This window comes from Sapajus apella, unplaced genomic scaffold (assembly GCF_009761245.1).
Source record: "Sapajus apella isolate SASKATOON/1434 unplaced genomic scaffold, GSC_monkey_1.0 scaffold84, whole genome shotgun sequence".
Lineage (NCBI taxonomy): Eukaryota > Metazoa > Chordata > Mammalia > Primates > Cebidae > Sapajus > Sapajus apella.
Window position 1 is genome coordinate 391,835 of NW_022437024.1, and position 17,149 is coordinate 408,983.

At 42.7% G+C, this 17,149-nt stretch overlaps 1 long non-coding RNA gene and 1 pseudogene across 2 annotated transcripts in view; both read right to left on the reverse strand.

The window, feature by feature from the left end:
* The window catches only part of LOC116533791, a 45,800-nt gene that overhangs the window by 16,343 nt on the left and 12,308 nt on the right, over nucleotides 1-17,149 (reverse strand). The gene's annotated exons all lie outside the window — the stretch shown is intronic.
* LOC116533788 lies at nucleotides 9,045-9,968 on the reverse strand (annotated as a pseudogene). The gene has a single exon (XR_004261448.1). The product of XR_004261448.1 is annotated as a Golgi SNAP receptor complex member 2 pseudogene (transcript).

Genomic DNA, 17,149 nt, shown 5'->3' on the forward strand with positions numbered 1-17,149 from the left:
ACCGGTAGCCTAGGATATTGAAAGCGCATTTGGTGCGGAGACTCCAAGTCTTCGATTCTTAAAGCTACACAGCAACATAAAGACCATCTGAATCGGTAGGTGTTTGGTTGTGTTATGTGTGGCCCCAGGGTTTCCCAAAAGGGATAAGGGGTGATGGGGAAGAAATGCCTCAAGAATGAAGCTGGGAGCCTGAGAAGAACCCAACTGAAATCAGATGGATGGGAACACCAAGCAGCGAGATGGTTTAACACACCTGTGAGCTATTCTTCAACTATTAAATTAACATCTATTTAGTTGGGTGGTGAGCAAATGATTTTTTTTACTAACAAAAATGGTTAAGACTTTTAGCCAGGTGTGGTGGCTTATGCCTGTAATCCCAGCACTTTGGAAGACCAAGGCCGGTGGATCACGAGTTAAGGAGTTTGAGACCAGCCTGGCCAACGTGGAGAAACCCATCTCTACTAAAAATACAAAAACTAGCTGGACGTGGTGGTGTGTACCTGTAGAGCTACTTGGGGGGATGAGGCACGAGAATCGTTTGAACCCAGGAAGTGGAGGTTGCAGTGGGCCAAGATTGCACCACTGCACTCCAGCCTGGGCGACAGAGCAAGACCCTTTCTCAACAACAACCAAAAAAAATGGTGAGAGTTTTATGTACAAAATAAGAAATGTATTATATGCACTGAAAACATAGTCACACTTTCACTTTATCTAAAACCATCTCAAAAGATAGTATCTTTCCATTCATAGCAGTCATGTATAAAAGATATATTTCATGTCTACTATAATGGAAAATATCTTCAGAATATGTTTTAAAATGATTTCTTCTGTCATGTTGGTAAAATGTTTTTCACTGTTCTGAGGTTCATATTCCCTCTTCTCTTTCCTTTTATGAATATCTGAAGTAGGCAGCCTCTTGGGAAGCATATGAAAGACTTTCAAAATTAGATAATAAAATCAATCACTCATTCCTGATAAATAGCATCATACAGTCAATCATCTTGTCTCAGAACTTTGGCCTATTGCAACTGTAGGGAAAACGTTTTGAGGTTACGGTCTCAGGGCCGGGGGAACAGCCTGCAATCTCAGCACATGCTATGTGGGGAGCAAAACTGTCATCAGAGAGAGGGCAGAACTGGAAAGGATGTAGCTTTGTCCACCCGAGAATTGTCTGATAGACAATGTCTGAGCTTCAATGTCCAACTTTCATTTTGCCAGTTACATCAGGAACTCTAGACAGAGACTAGAAGTTCATCGGTACCAAGTTTCTGCTTTATGCCCTTCTGATTTAGTGTCCCTGACATAGACTGATGTCCAACACAGCTGGCTGGCTGGCCTAAGAGCAACAGCACAGGACGCTTACATAGGTGCCGTCTACGGCCAGAGCGCCCGGATCCTCGCACAGGTGCCGTCTGAGGTCAGAGCGCCCGGATCCTCGCACAGGTGCCGTCTGAGGTCAGAGCGCCCGGATCCTCGCACAGGTGCCGTCTACGGACAGAGCGCCCGGATCCTCGCACAGGTGCCGTCTGAGGTCAGAGCGCCCGGATCCTCGCACAGGTGCCGTCTACGGACAGAGCGCCTGGATCCTCGCACAGGTGCCATCTGAGGTCAGAACGCCCGGATCCTCGCACAGGTGCCGTCTACGGTCAGAGTGCCAGGATCCAAGTCCCGCACCTGCTGTCACTAGCTATGTGACCTCAGGCCATGAACTTAACCACGCTGTGCCTGTTTCCTCAAATGTAAAATCAGGATGACAATAATTGTACCCACCTCAGAAGGAAGGTTGTGGGAATTAAAAAGGAGTTATTACAGAGAAAATGCTTATAAAAGTACATAGCACATTCCATATTAACTGCTATGATTTCTGTGAGTCTGGATCTACTCAGTCACCAGCTAGTGCTTCAACTCAGAGCAGCTCTGCTCTTATCATTTCTACACATTGGGGATTCCACCAAAAGACACCTTCTCAAAAAAAGAAATAGTTTCCATGGTTTTTGTTTCATTTTGTTTCAGTTTGAATATCATGGAAGGATTGCAACCCCCTCACTTTACAGATGAAGGGTCAGAGGCCCAGCAGGGTGAGGGGCTACCCCGAGTCCTCTCACAACTTGGGGTTGTTTGAGCCTGGGTCCCTGCCTGGCAACCTCACCACACCTCCCTCCCTCCACGAGGCCGTATTCTCAGCCTCAAAGAGCACCTGAGAGCTCAGTGATATTTACTTGTGGCAATGGACTCAACCCAAGGGAAATATTGGGCTGACTCAGGTTTACGGAGAATATTTTGATCTGGTTTTGTTCCAGTTCAATAGCTTTAGGAAATGTGTAGGTTTCGTTCTATTTAGAATTAGTGTGCCAGGCTCTTTGATTTTGTTTTCTCTTTCTTTTTAAGAAAGTCCTGACTCAGCTACCCTATGCACAAAATAATATTATTTGGGTTCAGTTTTGGGGCTAGGAAATTTGAACATCACTTCAAAAAGGGGCACTGAATGTGGAGGAGCTGCATCACTAGGCCCTAGAGGTCTTGCTATTTGGAAGCCAGGGGGTCAAGCTATGAGAATCTCCCAATCAATTGCTCCCTGCTGCCTTCTGCTTTTTTTTTTTTTTTTTTTAATGGAGTTTCACTCTCGTTGCCCAGGCTGGAGTGCAATGGCGCCGTCTTGGCTCACTACAGCCTCTGCCTCCCGGGTTCTATTCGGGTTCAAGCGATTCTCCTGCCTCAGCCACCCAAGTAGCTGGGATTATAGGAGCCTGCCACCATGCCTGGCTAATTTTTGTATTTTTAGTAGAGACAGGTTTCACCATGTTAACCAGGCTGGTGTTGAGCTCCTGACCCCGGTGATAGCCTGCCTCAGCCTCCCAAAGTGCTGGAATTACAGGCACAAGCCACTGCACCCAGCCTTTGGCTAGAAAAGAAAAAGGGGCACGTGGCCAGGTTAAGAACATCCTCTTTTGCAACAGGAAGAACAGCAGCCACACTGTGTCCCATCTAACCACTATCTCAGGCAGCTCACCTAAGGTTGGAGCCTCGGTTTCTTATAGAATTATTTTCCTCAAAGCACTATGGAAATGATTGAATGATGAAAATGGGTAACAATCCTAACCCACACAGGATAGTTCCCTTCCTTCTTTCCTGCCTGCGATATACTCCCCACAACTCACATCCACACTGCCCTTCCAGTGCTACATTTCTGTCTTCTAATTCCGTAAAATTATGAATGGGAAAATTACCCAGCGACAATCGCTGAGGTATCTTAGACCTTTTGTTTCTAATTAACTGAATTGCCACTTCACCTCTTCAAACCATGTATAGCCCTCAGTCAAGACCTTCGCCAAAATAAGGTAATTACCTTCTGACACAATCTGTGAAGTCAGAGCATCCTTCCTCTGCCAGCCTCCCCAAAGAGGAGCCTCCCCCAAGACTAGAAATCCAAACACTCCTTTCCCCACTCAACCTCTTCCTCCTGGTAAAAGTCCGTGTGTGCCCTTTGCATCCCCTTGGAGCTGGTTAGTCAAATCAGGACACGAATGCAAATTCTCCAAGCAATTTGAAATCTGCTTTGGGCAATTCAGTTTGGATCGCCTTCATTTCCTTTCCCTAACAGCCCCCAATACCGGAGGAAAACCTAGAAGAACATGGAAATGGCTCTATTCCCAGACCAAAAATTTTCCATTTAAAGGAAATTTGGGGTCTGGCTTCATCTGTTCCAGTATCATCAGGGTTTTAAACAATCAAATAAATCTCCCTTGCTAGTGGATACTTCATTCTCTGTCTCCGCTCCCAGGATTCATCATCATAGTTATCTTCAAACACCGCCTCGGTGCCAATGATGGCATGGCACCTGGCCAGTGGTGAGGGAAAGCTACCCTTAAGGACCTTCCCTGTGTAAACCTGGACTCAAATTCAACATGAGTAGGGAAAGAGGTGGCCACTTCAGGGACTTCTGGACCAGGCCACCTGGCTGAGAAGTTTGCCGTGAAGAATACCTCGTTCAGCTCTACACCTCGCTATAAGGGCTTCTTCCACTTCAGACATGTGATGTGGCTTACTCAGCAGTCCAGCAGGAATTACGCCAATATAAAACAATCATGTAGTCTCATGAGGTAGCTGCTCCTTTAGTCTCCCCCAACTTCATAATTTAGGGTGCCAACCATTGGATAAGCTCAAGCTTGCCAAGGTACATTCCCTGCCCCATTGGGTGCTCCACAGCAAACCCAGTTCTGGGAGACCACTCAGTCCTCAGTGCAGTTCTAACAGGTCTAGCCCAAAGGCCTTCAGGCTAATCAACTTCAGATTACCTTGGAACATGCTTTCTCTTTGTTTGTTTGAACACATTTTGAAGGAGATCCAGGTGCTGGGGGTGGAGTGAGGCTCCTGAGTGCATTATTAAGCTTTCTCAGGGAAGTAAGATCAGGGTGGTAAGGGAAAAAGAGCACCAGCTTTGGAATCAGATAAAAGCGAAGTTTGGAACCTGGCTCTACCACCCACAGCAATGCCGTCTTGGAAAAAGTGCCCATGATTCTTGAGTAACCATTTCCTTCTCTAAGGTTTGGAATGGTTTCTTTGAAAAGTAGAGACACCGAAAGGAAATTGCATGGCACATAATACACATTCAATAACAGGACTCATTATACTCATCTGGGTGAGTCCTTTCTCCAGAAAGTGGATGGATCGCTGAATAGGAGATCTTGTATCCAAAAATCTTACTTCCCACTCATCCAATCTTACCAGTTACTCTCTTCACATTTTCTTCTCTTTCCTCTTCATTATTTAAGAAAAAAAAATTGGGTGGGCATGCTGGCTCATGCCTATAACCCCAGCACTTTGGGAGACTGAATCAAGAGGGTTGTTTGATCCTAGGAGTCTGAGGCCAGCTGGGGCAACATAGTGAGTCCCTCTATCTACAAAAATACAAAATAAAATAGCTGGACATGGTAGTCCATGCCTGTGGTCCCTGCTACTCAGGAGGCTGAGGCAGGAGAATTGCTTGAGTCCAGGAGGTCAAGGCTGCAGTGAGCTATGATCACACCACTGCACTCCAGCCTGGATGACAGAGTGAGACCCTGTCTCCAAAGAAAAACAGAAAAAAAATTAAAAAGAAGTAACTTTAGCATAGTGATCATTCTAGATGTCTCTTTTTCCAAATGAATTGGCCTCAAAATCCTTCATCCCTGCATAGTACTTACAAAGAGTGCTTGATTACACTGTATCTGTAACTTCATAACAACCCCATGAAAAATGTTTTATCTCTCATTTTAAGAAAAAAGAAACTGATACTCAGGAGAGGGTAAATTACTTGGTCAAGTTCCCATAGATAGAAAGTAGGAAAGCTTGGTTTCAAATCAAGATCCTCTGATTCCCTTTTACATGTTCTGTTACATTATTCAAAAAGGAAACTCTGAAACCATTGTCAGCCTTTGATACAGATGTTTCTTGAATTGGCTGGCAGAGAATAGGGCTTTTAAGAAGTGCTCATAGGACAAGTAAGTCTGGTTGGAGGGAAGAGTCGGACATGGTAGTGATCTGGAATTTGGAGTCCTAAGAAGTAGGTAGGGGTGCCAGTGGCGTTTCCTAAGAAGTAAAGAGGTAGAATGAGAGCACTCATGTCATGAAATGTGGTGTACCAAAGAAAGGAAACGTACCTGAAAGAGATATGGAAGAGTATGGAAAAGACACTTTCCCAAAGCTATAATTTCACCTTGGGCCAATCCCAGCTCTCTTCTTTACTATATTGACTTCATAAACCTCTCCAACTTTTTCATGGCCTTTTCTCAAGAATCCTGTCACCTATAAGAATGTAGTCCACTTTGCTCATAGACTAGAAATGGCTGGGGACATAGCAGAATGAAAGCGCATGGTCCCAGGTGAGGCTATCTGGAAAGAGACAGTCTGGTGAAGGGATTAGGAGGAAAAAAACTCTCTGGTGACTGAGTAGGCACAGGTCAGCACAATGCCAGGAGAGGGGGAGAGGGCTACCAGGTAGCTGAAGTGAATACAGCCCCCAGATTTCAAGAACGTAAACCTTGAGGGTATTTGAAGAAAAAGGAGTATGCAGCTAAATACAGGTGAGAATAGAAAGATTAGCAGAAACAGCATTTAAGAGTGAGGACAATCAAAATCAGAAGTGTCAGAGGATAATGAGTCAGGAGGAGCGTGTTTGTGTGTACTTGTGTGTGTGTACTTGTTTGTGTGAACAGATGACAATATGACCATAGCAGCTTCAACCCCACTTCCTGTTGAAGAGCATTTGTATGTCACTAAAGGTACAGTTCAAGGGATGGGAACATAGAATGTTAGAACTAGAAGGAATCTTTGATAATTTCACATAAATTGAGGTCATGGGAATTGAGTAACTGGCCTAAAGTCACACAGCTACTCAGTGGCATTGCTAGCATGCCTCTGTACGCTTCATTGGCTTTGGCACAGAGTCAGAAAAATGCTTCAGCAAGGAATCGGAGGAAAAGAATTAAAAAGGTTCTTCAAAAGCCACCAACCAACAGCATAAACATGCAGACAGAAAGGAGAGGGGAAAATGTTCAGGAAGCACAAGTTGAGTTATGAAAACGCCACACAAAAAGACAATTTAGGCTTAGGAAAAACAGATACTCAAAGCAGAAAAGGCATAAGACACTGCCTCAGAAAGACACACACAAAAAACCAAAAAAATGTAATTCTATGGACAGCTTGATGCCAGAGTGTGATAATAAAATGCACACCATAAATATTTGATTTTGCATGAAGAAATACAGGGAACTGGTTTGCTGAGAGGAAGGAGGTTTAGATGGTCACTGAAATTTAAATCAAAAAAGAGGATGAATAAACCTAGTTTGTTAAGTGAAAGCCTGCAGTTGGGTGTTCCAAAAAGGGACCTCCAGTAGGTTTTTCAGTGATTTATAAATACACATAGACAGTTTCAGAAACAAAGAGTCTATGAGAGCTATAAACTAGGCCTTGGGTTTCATTCTTGCCCCAGAAATGATTAGAAATAAAATACCTGTTTAACAAGTATTAAGTACTCATCATGTGCTGACACCTAAAATCGCAAAACTTTAAACAAAATAAGATTAAAGCAAAAGTTGTAACATTGTAGTGTCGGGTTTATAATATACAGAGATGTGATACATGTGACAATGAATTAATGTGACATCTTTATCAAATAGATATAAATGACAAAGGGGTAGGTGATAAGTTGATCTGTAAGGCTATCAGGTGCTTTTTTTTTTTTTTTTTTTTTACCTCTGCAATTTTTATTCCAAAGTAGAGAGAACTGTCTTGGAAGGTGTAGCATAAGGGTTCGTCAGAGCCAACCGCTGACAAGTGTGGAAACACACCTGTGCACACCATGAAAAGACGTCCTATCTGTCCATGCATGATGGATGTGGGGATTTCTGCCTCCCAGAGTTCAAGTTCAAATGGTTCGGCTGCTCCTTGCAGACCTTCCTCCAAAGTGTGCTGTCTGGCAGGATCCTTGGGTGCCTGCTGTAGTCTCAGAATCCATTTTATGGACTACCAAGTGCAAGGTCCCTGGCACTGCAGTGGTGCTGAATGTAATATAATGGAAATGTTACCATGCCTCCCCAAAGCTAGATCTGGGTCTAAAGATGCTGCAACAACTGGGTCCACACTCCTGCCACTGCTTTCACACTGGCAGGACCCCAGCCATTTTTTAGGAGTCACAGATCCCTCCTTCCTTGGAAACCTAGGCCCTATTTGGCCTGGAGGGGTAGGAACAATGGAGATCTCGTCTGACCAAAAGTGTGAAATCAGCACCCAGGAAACTCAGTTCACAATCTGGACAATTAAGGAAACTCACCAAACAGAGGCTATGCCACTGACGCGCCTGAAAAGACCAACATGGCTACAGAGTGGGTGGGAGGCAGACAAGGGAGGTGAAGAGGAACACAGACAAGAAGGGAAATAAGATAGAAGATGGTTCAAGTGACAAGAAACTAACACAGACAGCAGGTGGAGCAGGACAACCAAAGGGGGCTTAATCCTGAGCAGGTTTCCAGTTCTAAAGGATTTTGAGTGTTATGTCTTGCCATGAAGCTACTGTGCCCAGGGCTGGCAGGCTGGCAGGCTGGCAAGGCCTGCGGTAAATGAGTAAATACACTCACCGGGTCTTTCTGGGACTTTCAGTGATTAATCACGTTAGATGGACTTCAAGATACACTGGCTTTATAATAAATTCCACAACACACCGGTATTAGTACAGCCTGAATCCAGGGCTGGTCAGAGAATGGAAAAGGTGGTAGTCCCTGAAAACAGAGTGTTACAAGGACATACACACTAGAGATGTCTCCGAGGTGGCATCTGCCCACACAAGCTGCGTAAAATGAGGGTCATGCTGGCAAGCGCTAATACATTTCAGGGAAGAGAAGAAAACCAAAGAATTAGAGATGCTAAAAATAGGGCTGAGACTGGAATTGGCAAATCACAAATCTTTGCTCACGGCTCCTTTCTGAGGGGCAAAGGCCGCAAAGGCCTGATCACCGGTGCTAAGCCGCAGTCTCTGAACCTCAAAAGCCAACCACTCTGTTAACAACCAGAAAAAATCAGTGACTAGGGTCAAGACTGAACACTCCCAGGGAATAACACCGGCCTCACTTTAGAAAGGAGAAACACCCAACTGCAGTGCGGAAAGTCTTACTTGTTATCTGCAACAGCACTGCCATCTTGTTTCCCCTAGGTAGCTGCTTCCAGGGAAAGGTGACAAGTATGGCAGTTAGTCATCTACAGGTCACTGGGGTGCACGGGAGGTGGCCAGGAGCACCAGCATGTGAATGACCCATATTTAATGACTATTAACATTAATGACTATTTAACATAACGGGTGTGAGAAAAGGAGGCCTCTTTCCTCTCCTTTTCACTTTTGCTCCAGCCTATCAGGAGCCAGAAAGGCAGATGGTGACAAGGTTTGAACCGTGTGGACGGTCCTGCATGCAGGGCTCACTGTGGACACCTTCTCAGGGCATGCATCCGCTGGTGAACAAAGTCACCCAAGCCATTCTTTCCCTCCCCCAGTAAATGTGAGAGTGAGAGAGGCAGAACTGGGACTTCTTCCATTCCCTAAGCACCTCACATGGAGGTGGCACTAGCTCCTCCTCCAAGACGTCACAGAAAACAGAGCAGGTTGGAAACTAGATCACAATCACTCCTGTGTGTCTTCACAGTTAAGACAGGCACACATTTCAAAAGGCAGCCTCTGGGTCCCCTCTCTCTTTCAAGCGCACACACTCACACACACTCGCACGCTGTGGGAATGCTGTTCAGCCGCTGAGCGTGGCTGGCTCATGTCAGGTAATACACCACAAGGAACATGACCATAAGGGTTACCAGCATCCCGCCGATCATGAAGTACTTGTCCTGGAAAGCCCGCTTCTTGATGAGCCACATCACTAAGTTGGACAAGCCCGTCATGTTGGCAATGTCAAGGATCTTCTTCTGAGTCCCCTTCAAGGTCAGCCTCTGGGTCTTCAGTCCATCTAAAATATTGTGCCCATCTAAAATGAGGTCATCCATGCCGTGGTGAATTTTCTGGAGGGAGGAGTTAAGCTGCAGTGATTCGTCCACTGATATGGCGGTGTCAGAGTCGTTAGTGGTGAAGGTTCAAGACAGAAGCTCTTCTCGCGGTCTCTCCTGCTGTTCCCTTGCATGGTGCTGATGCTGGAAGTTTCTGAGAGCAGTCTGTAGGTGCTAGACATCGTACTTTAGCTGGCCAACCCAAAGTTTGGCATTCTGCCTTTGGTTAGGGGGCTCCTTGCTGGACAAAATTTCCGAGTGTTCTAGATGGCTGAATGTCTGGTCTATGCTTGCTTGGATTTCGTTTTCTACTAAGTGCACAGACTGCTTGTCTGCAGTCTCCAGGCGTCCCATGCAAGACTGGATCTCATGGACCTGCTTGCACGTTTGCTGGTACAGGGGGTCCATGTCGCCGGCCCCACAGGCCACGGTTGTGGCCGGCTATCAGGTTCTTACATTTTACATGAAGTAATAAAATATTAACTCTATGACTCTAAAAAGTTAGGAATATATATTGTAATGTCTAAGCAATCACTTAAAATGCAAAAGGACTAACAGATAATTTTTATAAAACATTAAATTAGCCCAAAAAGAGCCAGGAAGGCAGTACAGAGAACAAATGAGACAAATAGAAAACAAAGAAAAAAATATAGAATTAAATGCAATCAAGTTAATAATTACATTAAATGTAAAAGGACTCAACACTTCAAATAAAAGACAGAGATTGTCAGAATGAATAAAGAAGACCCAAGTATATGCTGCCTATAAAAGACACAGTTTTAATATAAGGACACTGATAAGTTAAAAATATGAATAGAAAAAGACTATACCATACAAACAGTAAGCATAAGAAGATGGAAGTGGCTATATTAGTGTTGGATAAAGTAGACTTCAGGGCAAAAAAAGAAAGTATTACTGGAGATAAACTAAATGGGAGCCTCTGGAATTAAGCATTAGATTGCTGACTATAGTACATGAATAATCAAAGAAAACAGAAGTAGGGCAGGGGGAAATGTAGTATGTAGAGCAATTTTCCCAAATTCCCTGTAGTTTATTTTGAAAATAATTTAAGACAACTTGGTTCAATCACACTGAACTTCCTGGGTTCTCACTAGGAAAGATAAAAGGAAAAATTTCAAAGAATAGGCTCTTCAACTAGAAGGGAAACTTGGAAACACTGAGCTGTGTGGACTCTCCAGCTTTATGTATAATTGACATGAATGGGGATGACCAGACATTTGTTTAACAAGTATTTATTAAGTTCTCTTCATGTACTAGGCAAGGGATTAAGCGTTTGGTGAACAATTCACACCTAGCCTCTTCCCTCATATTGATAAAACAAATAAGCCAACAAGTCACTATACCAGCTATAAACAGTGATAATTACTTTTTATTAAAATTTTGTTTTACTTTAGATTCTAAGGGTATGCATGCAGGTTTGCTACATGATATATTGCATACCAGTGGGAATTGGGCTCCTAGGGTACCTATTACCTAAATGGGGAACGTTGTACCTGATGGGTAATTTTTCAACCCTCAACCCCTTCCCAACCTCTTCTCTTTTGGAGTCCACAGTGTCTATGATTTCCATCTTTATGTACCTGTATACCCACTGTTTAGCTCCCACTTAGAAGTGAGAACATGCAGTATTTGATTTTCTGTTTCTGAGTTAGTTCACTTAGCATAATAACCTCCAGCTCCATCCATGTTGCTGCAAAGGACATGATTTCATTCTTTTTTACAGCTGCAAATGGTGATGAATATTATCAAGAAAATACTCATGATGCTGAGATACAGAATAACAAATGAAAAACAGGAAACCTGCCCAGGATAGCATGATCAGAGAAGGGCGTCAGAGGAGGTGACATTTAGGAAAAGGCTGCAAAGAGAGACAGGGGTGAGGTCAGGGGAACTGTGTGTGCAAAGGCATTCAGGTAGGAAAGAGCTCAGGAGTTTCTAAAGAATTGACATATGGCCAGAATAGCGGGAGCTCAGAGGAAGGCAAACAAGGACTAAATCTTGTGGGTGAGTTCTATCAAACCTCCAAGGGACATAAAATCCAACCTTATATAATTGTCCATAAAGTAGAAAAAGAAGTAACGCTTTCCTAACTCATTGACAAGGCTAACTTTGTTGCCCAAATCATGAGGATGATACCTAAAAACATGGAAATTATGAGACAATCTCGCTCATCAAATAGATGTAAAAATTCCAAGTCCAGCAAATAGTAATATTGATATAGGCCTTGGGAAGTATTATGAAATAGCCCAAAGCAGCTTGGAAAACTGACGAAACAATTCATTGTTGCATTTCGTACTGGAACATGCTTTCACAATGTTTTTCACTGGAAAATGTGCACCTGACTGAGATGGAAACAAGCTTTTAATGGGTAGCACTCAGGTCCTAAAAACACTAGCTTTCAGATGTTATATTCTAGAAGAGAACTGGCCCTATGCAAATTCATGGATAGGTGAATTTTGCCTTTGGAACTTAGCCCATCTCCCTACCCTCAGCCCACAATTTCACCTTAAATGGTCCTATTACCTTTCCTCTGGGGAAAGGCTTTGGGGTCAGCGTTGGCCATTTACTAGCTATGTAATCTCTCTGCAAAACAGTGGCAATACCCAATTGTTTCAGCTGTTGTATAGTGACTAAATAAAAGAATACATGGTAGATGTATAGTACAGCATTTGGGAAGTAGCAGAAATTCAGTCATTTTTTTCTGTTTGTAGAATGAAAGACATTGCTCTATGTTCTAGGATTGCTGGTCTTTCAGGAGCAGAGAAGTATGATGGAAAATAATGTATTCAATATAAAAATTTAATGACTTACATACAGAGTAATCCATCAACCAGATTTCATACTTTGAGGGTCAAGTATTTGTCTAAGTCTTAATTTCATTTGTTCCCAGATAGTTTGAATTGCCTTTGACAGCCCTTTTTCTGTCCTAAAAATAATCTCTTTCTTTGCCAACAAAATAAAAGGATCTCATTAAACCTCAGACCTCTTTAATGACTCAACAAATAATCTTTCCATTGAACCTATTAAATGTAAACATATTACTTTTAAAAGACATATCTTCAAGGTCATTCCTTGAATGATACTCTAAGAGAGTATCAGAGTATCATTAAATCCATACCCAAGCCGTCTTACACTTGATATTTTGGGAGTGCACACTTCAGTCAGACAGGTGGGCTTCAAAAGCAGAACCAGAATTCCACCCTCAAAGAGAGGAGTTCTGTTTATCTGTTTCACAACTAAATAAAGCATACTGATGCCTTTGTGAACTCTCTCTGCCTATTTTCCCACTTTCAATTCTGTAGTAGAGGGGGAAGTGATAGAGTGATTTGGGAGTATATGACATTGCTAAGGCATTCATCACAGAGCCATTATTGGGTAGGATGTGTATCACATCACAGGAAGCTTTTGCTCATTTTTTTCCTATAGCTCTTTTCACTGTAGGGCACCCCATGAAAGGGCATCAGCCATAAAGAGGGAAGACTCTCTTCTTCTTCTTCTTTTTTTTTTTTTTAAGACAAGATCTCACTCTGTTACCCAGGCTGGAGTACAATAGAATGATCATAATCATGGTTCACTGCAGCCTCAATCTCCCACACTCAGGCTCCCACCTCAGCCTCCTGAGTAGCTGGCACTACGGGACTACAGTCACACGCCACCATGCCTGGCTATTTTTTTCTATTATTTGTAGAGATGAGGTCTCCCTATGTTGTGTAGACTGGTCTCAAACTCCTGGGCTCAAGTGCTCCTCCCACCCTAGTCTCCCCAAATGCTAGGATTACAGGTGTGAGCCACGGCACCTGTTCCCCCCTACCTTTTTTTTTTTTTTTTTAACACTCCTAGACACTAAATTTCAAACCACAACTAGCCCAAAATTAGCTCCGATAACAAGTTCGTGACTGGATGACTGACCACTTATTTCTATGGATACTGGTTCCCCATGATAGTTACTTGGATTCTGACATTATGCCTAATTATTGATGTACTCCTTACCTGCTTCCCAACCAAAACAAATTTCTTAACCTCCAGGAAGGCAGGACTGTGATTGGCTCATGACATCTGTGCTTTACTGTCCTTGCCACTGGGAAGGACTCTCAGGGAAGAGGATCAAGACTTAACTATCCCTGTGGGAGCTCTAGAGAAATGAACTGAGGATGTAAAGCTGATCTGATCATCGGAATCACCAAGTCTGGAAGGGGAATAGAAACCTAAGATCTGAGCCATGCATGAATCAACAGCTGAGAATCACACCTGGTGGCCTGGGGGAATTAATTAAGTAGGGGGTAGGGTTCTTAATGATTTGGGCTCCTCGCATCACCACCGATGACTCCTGTGGTCCTATTTCTAAGGCAGTTCTGTCTGGTTGGAAGAAGTGAACAGCCAATAACTTGAGGACATGAAAAACCCAAATCAGTCCCCCCAGTAAAGAGATCCTATTAGACCCAAGACTTTCTCTTAATGATTTGATTCATATTCAATGGGCTGAATAGACCAAATGTAATCATATTGCTTTTAAAGGGCACCTTGTCCTTTCCGCCAGCAAGATTCACTAAGAAAAAGCAAGAGTTGACAATGCATTCTAAATCATTTTGACCTCTACCTGGTTGTACCCCAACCAGTCCAGTTGTCCATCCGCTCATTAGATGAACTAGTTCAGCGATGACTAAAATTGTCTATCAGCCCTACTATGTAGGTAGACCCTACATCCTCACAGCCATCTTTATTCCTCCCTGTCATAAACCATATCCTTTTTTCCCCTTTAGAAACAGAGTACCAGGTGCAAATGCTATGATGAAATCCAGCTCAAGTGGCAGTGATCTGTCCAAGTTTTGTAAAGGCAACACCTGTGCATAGTAGGGCCAGTCTCTGTTTCTGAAACTCTGAAATTACATCCTTAATTATGTCACCTACTGGAATCTTCCTTCAGATTCTACCTTGCTTCCAGGGTATGAGTCCTTATGACCACAGTCTTCCTCTAAGGTGACCTCCAGCCTCTGCCAAGCTCAACTCTTGCCAATGAGCCAATGTACTTAGCACGCCCCAACTACACAAAGACTCAGCTCAGATTCTACCCAAGTCCTTAGCCATGACATTGCCCAGGAAATATAAAAGGGGGAATGCGCTGTGTCTAAATATAGCCCCTAGGAAGTTCCATTTGCTAACATCTTCATCTTGCAATACTCATGTGAGGGCTTTGCGCCTTCACACCAATCACTAATAAAGCTTAGCTCTCTGGGAAGCCAGCCCATTCTCACCTTTGCCTAATACAAATCTGTACCAGGGTGAGAATCTAGGAAGGAGAGGGTCAGAAAACGTACTTCTTTCCTCTAAAAAGGAAGACACGTATTCCCCAGATCAAATTAAAAAAATAATTCAAGAAGAAAATTCTTACTCTTTCCTAACCTTTATTCATAAGGTTCTCTTACTGACCTCCTGCAGCCTTAGTAAAATCCAAACTAGCATGTCAGCAAAACCGCCAAACTTATCCTATTTTCAATATTTTTAGAACTCAGTATTTTGAGAATGTAAAATTGTGTTTTATAAAGAAATAATTCATTTGTCATGCACATTGATGACATGAAATGTACATAAAATTCAGAAAACTAAAATTATCATTTTAAGTCCTAAATGACTTTTTAGGGGGAGGTTAATAAAATTTTTACAGCACTTTTAGATTCACAGAATAATCAGGAAGAAGGTACAGGGACTTCCAGTATACTCCCCTGACCCCACGCATGCACAGCCTCCCTCTTGTCAGCTCTCCTTACCAGAGTGGCATTTGTTGCAATTAAGGAACCTATATTGACACATCATTATCACCTAAAGTCTATCATTTACATTAGGGTTCACTCTTGGTATAGTACACTCTGTGAGTTTTGACAAATGTAGAATGGCCTTCACCCACCAATGTAGTATCATATAGAATAGATGCACTGGCCTGAAATTTCTGTGCTCCACCTATTCATGCCTACCTCCCTCTAATCCCTAGCAACCACTGAGCTTTTTACTGCCTCTACAGTTTACCTTTTCCAGAAGGGCATACAGCTGGAATCATACAACATGTAGCCTTCCTTCACTTAGTAATAAGCACTTCCATTTCCTTCATGTCTTTTAATGGTTTGATAACCCATTTCATATTCTCTTGTCAGGATGTAGCAGTTTATCCATTCACTAACTGGAGGTCATCTTAGGTGTTTTCAAGTTTTTGCAATTCTGAATAAAGTTGCTATAAACATCTGTGTGCAGGTTTTTGTGTAGACATAAGTTTTTCAGCTCTTTTGAGTACATTCCAAGGAGTGCAATTGCACATACTCTTATGGTAAGAGTATGTTTACTTTTGTGTGAAACCACCAAAATATCTTCCAAAGTGGCTGCACCATTTTGCATTCCCACCAGCAATGAATGAGAATTCCTGATGCTCCACAACCTCACCAGTATTTGGCGTTGTCGATGTTCTGGATTTTAATCATTCTAATAGGTATGTAGTGGTATCTCATTGTTTTTATTTGCATTTCCCTATTGACATATGGTGTGGACTATCTTTTTGTACGGTTGTATGCCAACTATGTATCTTCTTTAGCAAAGTGTCCAAGTTTTTGCCCATTTTTTAATTATGGTGTTTTCTTATTATCAAGTTCTTTGCATATTTTGGATAACTGTTCTTTATCAGATGTGTACTTTACACACATTTTCTCCCAGTCTGTGGCTTGTCTGATTCTCCTAACATTGTCTTTTACCAAGCAGAAGGTTTTCGTTTTAATGCAGTTTAGTTTATCCACCTTTCTATGAATAGTGCCTTTAGTATTTTATCTAAAAAGTCCTACTCTTTTCAACAAGACTGGGCCTGGCGCAGTGGTTCATGGCTGTAATCCCAGCACTTTGGGAAGTCGAGGCAGGTGGATCACGATGTCAGGAGACTGAGACCATCCTGGCCAACATGGTAAAATCCTGTCTCTACTGAAATACAAAAAATAAGCCAGGTGTGGTGGTGCATGCCTATAGTCCCAGCTACTCGGGAGGCTGAGGCAGGGAAATCGCTTGAACCCAGGAGGCAGAGACTGCAGTGAGCCAAGATCACACCGCTGCACTCCAGCCTGGCGACAGAGCAAGACAGTCTCAAAAAAAAAAAAAAAAAAAAAAAAAGTCATCAGTGAGGGTTGTTGTGCTTCTGCACAGAGCTGCTGCATGCTAGTACCCAGGTCTCCCCAAAAGGAATTTTAAAAAAATGTTTAAATAATAAAGTCATCACCTAACCCAAGTTCATCTAGACTTTCTCCTATGTTATATTCTAAGAGTTTTATAGCTTTGCATTTTACACTGAGGTCTGTGATCCATTTTGATTAGTTTTGATGAGGGTATGAGGTCTATGTCAAAGTTCAACTTTTTGCATGTGGATGCCCAGTTGTTCTGGTGTCAATTGTTGAAAAGACTATTCTTTTTCTACTGTATTGCCTTTGTTGCTTTGTCAAAGATCAGTTGTATATTTCCGTGTGGGTCTATTTCTGGGCTCTCTAGTCTAGTCCATTGATCTATGTGTCTGTTCTCTCACTGATACCACACTGTCTTGATTACTATAGCTTTATATTAAGTCTTGAGGTTAGACAATGTCAGA